This window comes from Panthera onca, chromosome C2 (genome assembly GCF_046562875.1).
Source record: "Panthera onca isolate mPanOnc1 chromosome C2, mPanOnc1 haplotype 2, whole genome shotgun sequence".
Lineage (NCBI taxonomy): Eukaryota > Metazoa > Chordata > Mammalia > Carnivora > Felidae > Panthera > Panthera onca.
The window spans coordinates 4519483-4532087 of NC_138347.1; positions in this window are offsets into that span (position 1 = coordinate 4519483).

Sequence of the window (12605 nt, forward strand, 5' to 3'; positions counted from 1 at the left end):
AAAAGAGAGAGAGATTGTCCTGTATGCTGTAGGCTTGTCCCCTGCAAAATATTTCTATAAATTGTAAGTCCTGAGTTACTGGCAAAAGACAATGTGAGCCTCTGGGCATAACTCCGCATTTCCACAGAGGGGGTCGAACGTTCCTCTAGAGAGGTGGGCTCCGTGTCACTTGTGGCTGAGGACCAGACAGGAGACCATCAGGCAGGAAGAGATGGGAGGTGGTATCTCTCAGGCCCTCTGGAAGCTAATCTCTGCCCGGCCCTCACTGGTTCTCGCCCAGACTCGTCTGGAAAAGTGGGTGTTTGGTCTCTCGCCCTTGAACGTCCATGGCTGATGATCACATAAAGTCAGCACTGTTAGAAATATTCGGACTCCCGGCCTCCCCAGTGCTGCTCCCAGGCTCTTGTCTCCCTTGTACAGCAGCCTTGTGTGCTAGGTCCCTGTTGGACCTTCCAAGCCAAGAAATTAAGTGCCAGGGCCCCCGGCTGGCCCAGTCAATAGAGCACTTGACTTTTGATCTTGGGATCGTGAGTTCAAGCCCCACTTTGGGCAGAGAGCTTACTGAAAGAAAAAAAAAGAAGAAAACAGATTGAAGTGGGGGGGGGGGTCAGCTACTGGTCTAAGTCAGGACTCAGACCCACCCCGGGCCACTCCCCGTCACAAACCCTTCCCCGCTATGACCTACACGGCCCATCCTTCCGGGAACAAAGTGGCTGCAGTAGGTTGAATGGTGTCCTTGGAAGAGCGAACGTGACCTTATTTGGAGAAAGAGTATTTGTAAGACCTGGACGTGCGGCCTAAACCGAGCCACAGGTCAGAGGAGGCAGAGGGAGACTGGAGACACAGATCCGGGGAGAAGGGAGAGACCAGTGTAGACGGAGGTGGGTCTAATGTGGCCCCAAGCCGAGCATGCCAAGGACCTCAAGGAGCCACCAGGAGCTGGGAGAGGCCTAGGTCCCTCCTCAGAATGTCCAGAGGCACCAGCCCCACTGATGCCTCTATCTGGACCTTCTGGCCTCCAGGCTGTGAGAGGGCACATCTCGGTGGTTTTAAGCTGCTGAATGTGGGTAATTTGTGAAGACAGACTGAGGAAGGTCACAGAGTGGGGACGGCCTGGGGTCTCCAGGTGAACCAGCTGGGCTTTGGGAAGTCCGCTCACGCGCCTCGCCCAGCTGGACTCCTTCCGCTCAGCCCAGCCCCTCCGTCCTCGAGACACTGGGCGGAAGTGTGTTTATTTACCGCACCTGCCTTCTTCCTAAACCCCCGGCCTCGTCCCATCTCTCTGTGGGTGACCTGATGGATGTTTACACAGGCAGGGAGAGCAGGCGGCGTGGACGGAAGGCAAGGACGTGAGGAGGCATGGTCGTCAGCCAAAGCCAGAGTCCCAGGTTCGGGACTCACGGCCACCAGGCCCAGGACCCAGAACCCTCTCACTTTCAGCGTTCCGTCTGTGTGCCCTGCAGGCTAAGGCACGGATTTTCACCGCCACCCTGTGCCTGCGGGGTTCGTGATTCACAGACCGGGATGCAGAACTGCAGGGAAGTGAGGCGCTCACCAGAGGCCACCAGCTGTTAAGTGGTGGAGTTCAAACCCAGGCGAAACCAGGAGTTGGAGGATGGCACCCAGTCCCAGGTAGGAAGACACGGGTGCGAGCGGAAGACACGGGAGCCGCGTCCCACCACCTGCGCTGCCTGGGCTTACCTCGCCCTCCAGGCGCACAAGGGGTCTCTCTGAAGCTGCAGCGGGGCCGCCAGCCTGCACCCCCCTGTACCTGCCCTGCACCCGCCCTGCTCCCAGGTATGCACCCACCTGCACCTGCCGGCACCCGCCCTGCTCCCAGGTATGCACCCGCCTGCACCTGCCCTGCACCCGCCTGCACCCGCCCTGCTCCCAGGTATGCACCCACCTGCACCTGCCCGCACCCGCCCTGCTCCCAGGTATGCACCCGCCTGCACCTGCCCTGCACCCGCCTGCACCCGCCCTGCTCCCAGGTATGCACCCGCTTGCACCTGCCCGCACCTGCCCTGCTCCCAGGTATGCACCCGCCTGCACCTGCCTGCACCCGCCTGCACCCGCCCTGCTCCCAGGTATGCACCCGCCTGCACCTGCCCGCACCCGCCTGCACCCGCCCTGCTCCCAGGTATGCACCTGCCTGCACCTGCCCTGCACCCGCCTGCACCCGCCCTGCTCCCAGGTATGCACCCGCCTGCACCTGCCCGCACCCGCCCTGCTCCCAGGTATGCACCTGCCTGCACCTGCCCGCACCTGCCCTGCTCCCAGGTATGCACCCGCCTGCACCTGCCCGCACCCGCCCTGCTCCCAGGTATGCACCTGCCTGCACCTGCCCGCACCTGCCCTGCTCCCAGGTATGCACCCGCCTGCACCTGCCCGCACCCGCCCTGCTCCCAGGTATGCACCCGCCTGCACCTGCCTGCACCTGCCAGCACCTGCCCTGCTCCCAGGTATGCACCCGCCTGCACCTGCCCGCACCCGCCTGCACCCGCCCTGCTCCCAGGTATGCACCCGCCTGCACCTGCCCGCACCCGCCCTGCTCCCAGCTATGCACCCGCCTGCACCTGCCCGCACCCGCCCTGCTCCCAGGTATGCACCCGCCTGCACCTGCCCGCACCCGCCCTGCTCCCAGGTATGCACCCGCCTGCACCTGCCTGCACCCGCCCTGCTCCAAGGTATGCACGCGCCTCCACCTGCCCGCACCCGCCCTGCTCCCAGGTATGCACCCGCCTGCACCTGCCTGCACCCGCCCTGCTCCCAGGTATGCACCTGCCTGCACCTGCCTGCACCTGCCTGCACCCGCCCTGCTCCCAGGTATGTACCCGCCTGCACCTGCCCTGCACCCGCCCTGCTCCCAGGTATGCACTCGCCTGCACCTGCCCGCACCCGCCCTGCTCCCAGGTATGCACTCGCCTGCATCTTCCTGCACCCGCCCTGCTCCCAGGTATGCACCCGCCTGCACCTGCCCAGCACCCGCCCTGCTCCCAGGTATGCACCCGCCTGCACCTGCCCACACCCGCCCTGCTCCCAGGTATGCACCCGCCTGCACCTGCCCGCACTTGCCCTGCTCCCAGGTTTGCACCCGCCTGCACCTGCCCACACCCGCCCTGCTCCCAGGTATGCACCCGCCTGCACCTGCCCGCACTTGCCCTGCTCCCAGGTTTGCACCCGCCTGCACCTGCCTACACCCGCCCTGCTCCCAGGTATGCACCCGCCTGCACCTACCTGCACCGCCCTGCTCCCATGCATACACACAGCCTGGGGGGGAGTACAGAGTTAAGCCCCTTGAGGCAACCTGTGACTAGTGCGGGCTGTGAAAACTTTGCTCTTCTCTCACCTCTCCGATGTGCACGTTCTTGCCCAGCTCCCTAGGGAGCCCAGTGGCCCGCGTGGGGTTGGCTGCACCCACCCAGACCCTACACCTGCTCCCTGGGAACCCCTCCCTGCAAATCTCCGCACAAGGTCCTGTCTTAGGCTCTGCTTCCGGGAGGCGGCGACTGAGTCAAAGCAAGGAGAATCAGAGAAAAGCAAGCGACAGTGCTCTCTCTTGAAGATAAACTTCATGGTCAGATTTCGGGATACATCATTAGAAACCAGGATTAGTTGTGGTGTCGCTCAGCATGGAGGAGGCGTCCGGCACTGGGACCTGGGGGCCGGACTAGCTGTGTGGGTGAGCTGGCCACATCCCTTCATTGTGACACCCCGTGAGGGTGTTAGAGGGCTGAGGGTTTATGCAAAGGCGCAGCACCGGGCCAGGCGCAACGTGGCTCCAAGAGTGAAAGCTGGTGCCGGCCTTGTCATTTTCTCCTTCTTGCCACCCCCTTCCCGGGCGCCAGACCCCAGGGCGGGAAGGGCTGCTCCGGCCGAGGAGAAGGCCCTGGGCTCGGTGCCGGCAGACCGAGGGTTCTCCCCACACTTCCTTCCCGGCTGCCAGGGACCCCCGGGGAGGAGGCCCCCCCGTTTCTGTCTTGCTTTCTGTTCTTTTTCATTTTTGTTTTAAACTTCGGAGTTCAGAGAAGCAAGGTGTGACGGGAGGCTCGGGGCCAGCCTTTCTCTGTCTCTGAAGCTCCCCCCTCCCCCTTTCTCATGGAGGGGGTGCTCAGAAAGCCAAGCCTGGGGGCAGCTCCTTTAGGGGGCGAGGGGGACCTGGCCCCCGGGTGTTGTCGGAGCCAGAACTGACACCTGGGCTTGGGCTGGAAAGAGGCAGGGAAGGCCCTCCTATGAGGGGTCGGTCAGTCCCACTGACCTGGAGACCTCACGTGAGGAGGGATCCCCAGGGAGGGGCACCTACAAAGTCGCTCTCTGTTTACTTGTCACCCGTCACCTCATGACAGCAGGTACTGTGCCTTCTGCACTGCTGAGTCCCCGCCCCAGGCTGGCACCGGGCACGTGGCAGGTGCCCCCTAGACTTTGGCTGCATGAATGAATGGGCGGGGGGACCGATACTCCCCTGCGGGGGCTGCGAAGGCTGTTGTTCTAGGGGAGGATTTAGGGGTTCCTCATCCCCTCTCAGAAATAAAACTGGTATCACGCTCCTCCCCCACCCACCCCCCCACCCCACCTTCCCATCCCAGTTCAGGCCACTTCTGACCTTCCCGCAGCCCTGGCCAAACGCCTCCCCAGCCGCTCTGCCCATCAGCCCCACAGCCCCGCCTCGGCAAACACGTGGACTCTGCCTTCGACGCGTCCAGCATCTGATCTCTCACCACCTTGACCCAAGCCACTGTGGATCACATGATCAAGCCATCTCAATCACATGCTGACCTGGCCACCCAGCCTGGTGGCTTTTTACCAGAAGCGGCCACTGACCCCACAATCCTGGAAGGGACCCCGCTCCCGGGGGCCCCCGTGAGTGCAAAGCCCCCGCCTCAGCCGTGCTCCCCCACCCCTCGGCCATCCCTCCCCACCAAGCCTACTGGCAGTGTGCTCCCACCAAGCCTACTCGCCGTGCCCCACCCCCCGGTGGCCCACTGCCTGTCACGGCCTGGCCCCTGAGCCCCAGCCCTCCGCTTATAGGCAAAGGCAGAAGCAGAAGTGACAAGAATCTCCCCACCTGGAGCTCAGTAGCTTCTGTGCACCGTGCGGTCCTGCCAGCCTCGTGCTTTCCTGTTTGCTTTGCATCCCACGCGGCTCGCAGCCTGCGCCACCTCCCTTCCCCCCTACGGAGGAAAAGCGACCGTGAGGTTGTTCAGCAGGGACTCAGGTACTCATCACGCCCAGGTCCCTTCCCACAGCCGGTGCGTCCTGGGCTGGAAACCCCTGGCCGTGCACCTGTCAGAGGAGTCGCGTCGCCGGGCACCAGCTTCAGAGAAACGGGCTCCAAGAGAGCCCCTCCCTCTGATGGGGGACCAAAAAGAAATCCTGGTTATTTAGAGGGATTTTGCGTCTTCCAGTTTTTCTTCATTTCTCTGAGTTTTAGCCTTTGATACTGTCAGCATCCTACGGTTTCCTACTTTAACACGTTACCATCTTATCCGGGCCCCCCCACCCCCCACCGATCATTTGTTTTACCAGACTGCCACTCCCCGTCGTGCCTGCCCTTCAGCCAGTGTCCAGACACGCTGTCATCCCATGTCCACTGACACCAGCTCCGGGCGGGTTCCCGGACCCAGTCCCAGCGTGGGGGTCCCCGCACAGGACCAAGCAGTTCTCGGGCACCAGCGGGGGTTGAGCTCTGACACCGGCTGGGAGGAGACAGCAGGGGACCCCACAGGCTCAGGGCTCAGCCCCACAGGGCCGCCCCGCCCCCCACTCCAGACGCCAGCCGCGAGCCCCGGGCTGTTCTCTGTCCTTGTGACAACCACGCTGTGACAACCACTGGAGGCTCCAACGGCCTCCTCCTCGGAGGTTTCTACATCACCAGCGCGGGGAAAGGAACTCTGGGAAACCTTCACTGTTTCCGGTTTAGTAAAGGATGTGATAAGGGGCACCTGGGTGGCTCAGTCATTCAGCGTCTGACTCTTGATTTCAGCTCAGGTCGTGATCTCACCGCGCTGAGCATGAAGCCTGCTTGAGATTCTCTCTCTCCCTCTCTCTCCCTACCCCCTCCCCCCACTCTCTCTCTCTCAAAAAAAAAAAAAAAAAGGGATGTGATAAATGATATGAATGAACAGCCAGATGAAAGATGTGAAGAGTGAGGTCCTCAGAGAGGGCCTGGAGCTTCCCCGCCCCCCCCAACCCAGACACCATTCACCCGCCCCTCCACCTGTTCACTAGCCCAGATGCTCCCTATTCAGTCCTCTCGGGGGTTTTATGGAGTCTTCATTACTCAGGCATGACTGACTGAGTCCTCGGCTATTGGTTGACCCAACCTCCAGCCCGCCTCCCCTCCCCGGAAGTGGGGGTGGGGTGGGGGCAGAGCCGGAAGTGCCAACCCTCTCCCCTCTGGGCCTCCCTACACCAGCACCGGCCCCAGGGTGGGGTCCAGAGGTCACCTCCATCAATAAATAGAAGACACCTTTATCACCCTCAACGCTTAGGAAATTCCAGTGGCTTTTGGAGCCGTGAGCCAGGAACTGTGGACGAAGACCAAATATATATGAAAAATACATTCCGGTCATCAGAACGGCCAAATATATGTTTCTTATGAATCATAATATCATACACGTAAAAGATCAAGAGTCAGACACTCAACCGACTGAGCCACCTAGGCACCCCTGCTTTTTTGTTTGTTTAAGTAAAACTGCCATCAAGAACAAATCCATCGACTTATTTAACCTCCTTAAATAAGGAAATCATGTAAGTTATATTAACCTCTATGAGACAAAAATACAGTAAATTACTTTGCAGAGGGCCAGACTGGAGACGTTCTCCCTCCTGGTGAATCGAGTGCCCCCTTACTCCAGAGAGCAGGGCACACCCATCTGTGCAGCCTGGCCCTTGACAGCAAGGAGGCTCACAAGCAAATCACCGGCGGTCGTAGGGTCGTGGGCCTTGCCGTGCTCCATGGCTTTGTCCCCAGAGTCTTACCAGGTTTCATTCTTGTTTTATGGTTTTGCGAGCAGAAGGAGTTAGGGGTCCCCAGGAAAAGAAAGATGAGACATCGCTTTCTTGACATTAGAAAAGTCGTTTTGGGCCCCGGACATCCTGCGATCCTGACCGCTGCTATTTGCCCAAAGCACATTTTTGCAGAGCCTCCTGGGATATGTTGGAACTCCAGAACAGCCCCCAGCAGTTAACCATTTCCAGGGAAGAAAAGAAGGCAAGAACGAGCAGCCACCATCAGGCCAGGAGGTTGCCTTAATGGCATCAGGGACAATCCATCAGCCTCCGAGCTGGTTCCAACGTGCAGACTGGCCCCACACGTTCTTGAGTTACCAGTGCAGGATCTAAACCCCTGTGAGTCTCACTAACACTCCCTGCTGTATGCCTAATCTGTTCCCCACAAAGGCCACTCTTTGCCAGGAAGTCTTGGCATCAGGGTGTAAGTAACACTGTGAAGGCACCACACCACACTACGTGCCATGATACAGGGTAGCAAATGCTAGAAGGCAGGCGCCCTCTCCTCTCGGGGGGCCAGTTTCCCAGCACCCCACTCAGGTGGCCCTGCGCCACCAGGGTCACAAGCAAGCAGGCACCTGAAGTCCCAACACCAGGCTTTGGGGCTCGAAGTCTGACACCAATTCCAATACATGAGTTTTTTTTTAATGTTTATTTATTTTTGAGAGAGAGAGAGAGAGAAACAGAGCATGAGTGGAGGAGGTCAGGGGGAGGGACCGGAAGTTCCAACACTAATCATAGGCCAGCCCCACCCTTAGATGCTTTCCAAAGTGACCTTATTAGCATAACAAAAGACCACACTATCTCCTTGTTGGAAATTCCCAGGGTTTTAGGAGCTCTGTGCCAGGAAGGAAGACTAAATTTTATGTGTGTGTGTGTGTTTTCCTAGGGGCATGTGGGTGGCTCAGATGGTTGAGCATCTGACTCTTGATTTCTGCTCAAATTATGATCCAAGGGTAGTTGGATGGACCCCTGTGTCGATCCCCCCCCCCCCCCCGCCCCCAGTGTGAAGCCTGCTTAAGATTCTCCCTCTGTCCTCTCCCTGGCTCATGCTTTCTCTCTCTCTCTCTCTCTCTCTCTCGCAAATAAATGATTTTTTTCTGATATTTGTATATATGGCAAAATGATCACTGCAATAAATCTAGTTACATCTGTCTCCATACATAGCTTCGTTTTTCTTACCATGAGGACTTTTAAGATCTACTCCCTAAGCAACTTTCAAAGATGCAATGCAGTGTTATTAGCTACCCTATTACAAACTCTGGGGAGGTAATATATAGCAGCGTGACTAGTGTTAATATACCTTATAATCACAATATCACAGGGGCACGAGCTCCCGCCCCACCTCCAGACGTGTGTCCACTATCAACGCCGAGCAAAGCGTCCCAGAAGCCACCCCTTTGTGGCCACGGGGCTTTTGGTCAGATTCAGGATGGGGGGCTGCCCTGGGCCCCCAGGCCAGCCGCCTCTTCTCTAGAACGCACTCTCTGCGTCAGCGGGCACCAGCACAGGCCTTTCCAAATCTCACGTGGGGCAGCCTCGGAAACTTGCCTTTTTGTCCCCTGCCTGCCAGCACAAGCCACCCTTCCTGAGAAGTCCTTTGAAAAGGCCAATTGCTGCATGAGGATGTCATGAATTCCTCCACCCCCCCCCCCCATCCCCGCCCCAACCCCACGACCCGGACCTGCTGTCACCTGTGCACCTTCAGGACAGAGACCAGGTGAGTCACCCGCCCTTCTTCCCTTCACTCCCACGTGGCGTGTGGACCACTCCTCCTGAGCGGCAGTGAGAGAAATGACCTGACACCAGGCCCCAGAAATGAAACTGTAGAAACAGCACCCTCCCCGGTGACTCAGGAGGAGGTCCTCAGCCCCCAGCTGCACATCGGGGTCTCCCGCGGGGCTTGGGGACACAGGGTCTGCTGCCCAGGGAAGTCGGATGCCTGAGAATCTGCATCGCTGATGAGTTCTCAGGGGAGGCTGGTGTCGGGCCACAGTCGGGGACCCAGCGACTTAGAGCAGCCGTGTCCTACAGGACATCTCGCGACGGTGGGAACGTTCTGTTCTTTGCTCTCTGATACAGACGGGTGCCACTCTGGCTGCTGAGCCTGAGGACCTGAGCGTCTTACTCTGTTTCATTCTAATTCACTTAAAGAGCCACTGAGCGTGTGGCTCCCATACTGGACCGTGCCCGGCAGGCCTCTGATCTAAAAGTTCTGAGCTGCCCCGTGGCAGCACGCCTGAGCCACCCAGACAGTTGTCACCCTCTCCCCGTGTTAAGGGCTGCAAACCCAAAGAAGGGTTATGGACATAACCCATTCGTGCAACAACCCATCTGCGCAGTGCACACCCTAGAACCCCTGGCGGGTCCCCCGCTTGGAGAGCTCTCCGCGGGGACGGGAAGAGAGCCGGGTCCAGACTAAAGGCGGCTGCCGCCCAGGAGCTCAGCTTTGAGCCGAGCCAGTTGACCTTCTGGTCCTAGGTTGTGTCACCTGCAAAGGTGCAGGCGTGTGCCCCAGCGGTCCTGAAGGCTCCCCGTTCTGTGACGGAGTGGAAGTGAGTGTGGACTTCCCATCCCGAGAGCACGGCTGTCAGGGAAGCCCAGGAGCCCTCGGGATGCCGGGGCTGTGCAAGAAGCGGGGTGCAGGCCTCAGTCTCTGATCCTCCCCCCAAAACAAAACATTAGAAACCACGGGGGAAAAAATCCCAAGCACTTCTTGGTTCGTTCATTTGACTTGCTGCCTCTGTGGGCGAGTTTTCCTTTAAAGAAGGAATTTAAAGGCTTAACAGATGTTTTTAGAACGCTGGCACTGGGAGCCTTCGAGATCTGTATGCTGTAGGCTCCGAGGCTGAGCTAACTCCAGAGCCCCCCGGGGGAGGGGGGGACGGGGCCGCCGATTTGCAGCGGGCGCTTTCCTGTTTCCCCGCTGACGCCTTGTAGACAGCTTGGGGCGCGTCTGCAGCTCCAGGAAAGGCACAATGAAGGCACCGCTCGGAGAAGCTGGACAGAGCGGCTCCAGCTTCTGCAGGGGCAGCGGGGAACCCCCGTCGGTGTCCAAAGAGCACCCCCTCCTGCCGGCTCCTAATCCCAGTGGCCTCTCCAGGAGGACGCGGGGGCGCCTGAGTGTTCAAAGTGCCGGGCGGGGGTCCTTGCAGCCGGTGGATGGGGACGTGCCCAGCTCACGGGGGGTGACAATGGAGCCCCCACCCCAGGGTGGGCGGGCACGAGGAGTGGTGGAGGGTCCACAAGCAAGCGGGCTGGGCACATGGGACAGCCGGTCGGCCCTCACGCAGGGTGCCATCCGTGGTGGACTGGCCCGGGCCGGCAGTGGCAATGTGTGGGCCAGATGGGACAAAGGTCCACTAAGGGGCTGGTGCATCCCATCTGGCGACGCCCTTTTCTCCAGGAAAGGCTTGTTCAGGAGTAAGCTCCGTTCTCAGTTTTGTGGTGTTCGGATCAGACGCATCTTTTTTAAAAAATTTTTTTATGTTTACTTTTGAGAGAGAGAGAGAGAGACAGAGAGCACGACTAGGGGTGGGGCAGAGAGGAGACACAGAATCGGAAGCAGGCTCCAGGCTCTGAGCCGTCAGCACAGAGCCCGACGCGGGGCTTGAACTCATGGACCACGAGATCATGACCTGAGCGGAAGTCAGATGCCTGAGCACCCAGGCACCCCAAAGTCCAAGGCATCTTGAAAATGGAGATGCTGAGGTTAGTGGGGGTAGCGGGGCAGAGGCTTGAGGCCCTGGTAGCCTCTCTGGAAGGGGCAGCTGCTTCCAGACTCCCCTGCTGCTGTGCTTGAACCTGCCATAGGGAAGGGCAGGGTCTGCACTCCTCCGGGGAGGGTTCACCCCTGCTCTGCCCCAGAGAGGGGCGCTTCGACCTACCCCGGCATGCCCGTCTCTGGCTGGCTGGCACGTTTTTCTTTTTTTCTTTTTAATAGACTATTTTTAAAGCAGTTACAGGCTCAAAGCAAAAGGGACAGGAAGGCGCAGTTTTCGCCCACCTCCCGGCGCCCCCACACGTGCACAGCCACCCCCACTGTGGTCATCCCCACGAGAGTGGTGCCATGGTCCCGGTGGAGGAACCCGCCCCGACACAGCGCCCCCCGGAGTCCACGGTTTGCATCAAGCTCTCTCGGTGGTGGGCGTTCTGTGGCTTTGACGTTGACAGGTCCTCTGAGCCCCGCCCGGCCACCCCACCCCCACCCCGAGGCCTGCCCGCGGCCCCCATCTGCCACCCCCTCAGCGACCACCTCACTGTCTCCAGCTACCTCTGGTCCAGAGCCCCTGACTCCTCCTGCAGAGGGGGCCAAAGGGGCTTCCGGGAGGTGGCTGGTGAGGACACTGGGCTCTGCGGGGAGGAAGCACTCCCCAGCGCGGGGCAGGGGACACCGTCAGCACAGCTGTCCCACGGCTGACACTGTTCCTGGGCCGTGAGCCGCCCCGTGCAGACAGGGAACAGATGCTTTCAGGAAAGTTCCACGAGATCTGCCGAAAGAAAACCCTGTGGCGGGGCCTAGCCCGCAGCAGTACCCCAGGCCTCAAGTGTCACACGCACTAAGGTGAAGCCATCCCACCGGCCATGTTATTTAACGGAATACAATGGAAGCTCAGGTAGAAAACATAAACCTGATGAGGAGGACATTTTCAGGAAGCTCTGTGTTTGGCGGGCAGTCATCTTGGCCAAAGAGCGTCAGCAGGTGGCACGGTGAGAAGGGACATGGGGACCTCCCCAGCATTGGCGCCCGGGGGGGCCATGACCACGTCCACACTCAGTGCCCTTGTAAGCAGGAGACAGGACAGGGACGGTTCAGGGTCCTGTGCCCCTGGTGGGGACGCACCAGTGAAGGCCACCGCAGGTGCCCGAAGAGACCGAGGGGCCCCAGTGCTGTGTCAGGGTGGGGGTGTCACGGGAGCCTCGCATCCCGGGGCAGGACTGTGGGATGTGCTAGGCCAGGAGTGCCCGAGGCCTCATCAAGTTCACAGTGCTATGCAAATGTAGTGATCCCAGTCAGAATAAAATATGCTCCCTCCCCGTCTTTAGTACAGAAAGGTCTATGGGCACGAGAGTTTAGAACCACAAGGCAACTGTATCCGTGTCCCTCGGGCCGCATACAGCCTGTGTGACTTAAACAGCAGACGCTGACTCTCAGTCTGGAGGCCAGAAGTCCTAGGGGTTGCCCTGACCCTGTGCCCTCCACGGGCTCCCGGGGAGTGTCTGCTCCAGGCCTCGCCCCAGGCTTCTAGGGGTTTGCTGGTGTCTTCGGGGTTCCTTGGCTGGTGGAGGCATCGCCCAGATCTCTGCCTCCATCCTTACGGGGCACTCTCCCTGTGTGCGCGTCCGTGTCCCCCTTTCCACAGGGACACAGTCACGTGGGCTCATGGCCCACCCCACTCCATCTAACGCACTGCATCTGCAATGACCCGATTTCCAAAAAGGGTCACGTTCGGAGGCACCAGGGGTTAGGATTTCAACGTATGAATTTTGCGCGTGACTTCCTTACCCCCAAGCCCCATATCTCATGATACATCCTCCGGTAAGTGGGGGGTATACAGTTGTCCTCCTGACAGCAGACCCTGCTCACCCTGCCC